This window comes from Suricata suricatta, chromosome 8 (genome assembly GCF_006229205.1).
Source record: "Suricata suricatta isolate VVHF042 chromosome 8, meerkat_22Aug2017_6uvM2_HiC, whole genome shotgun sequence".
NCBI classification, from domain to species: domain Eukaryota; kingdom Metazoa; phylum Chordata; class Mammalia; order Carnivora; family Herpestidae; genus Suricata; species Suricata suricatta.
Genome location: NC_043707.1, coordinates 78,353,926 through 78,354,147, shown reverse-complemented (window position 1 = coordinate 78,354,147; position 222 = coordinate 78,353,926).

Here is a 222-nt window from a genome sequence, read left to right as displayed (position 1 = left end):
GAACCAGATGGCCTTTCCTCCAGACCAGCACAGCCACTGTCCCACGCACCAACCAACAGACAACGGCCTGCAGTCTTATATGTTAGTCTGTCTTCTTCTTTTCTTTTCTTCTTTTCTTTTTTTTCTACCTTTGGAATTTTTCCTTTGGAATCAGGCTCATAATTTCTGATTTGATTTTTGGTCAATTCTTTATATATATATATATATATATATATATATATA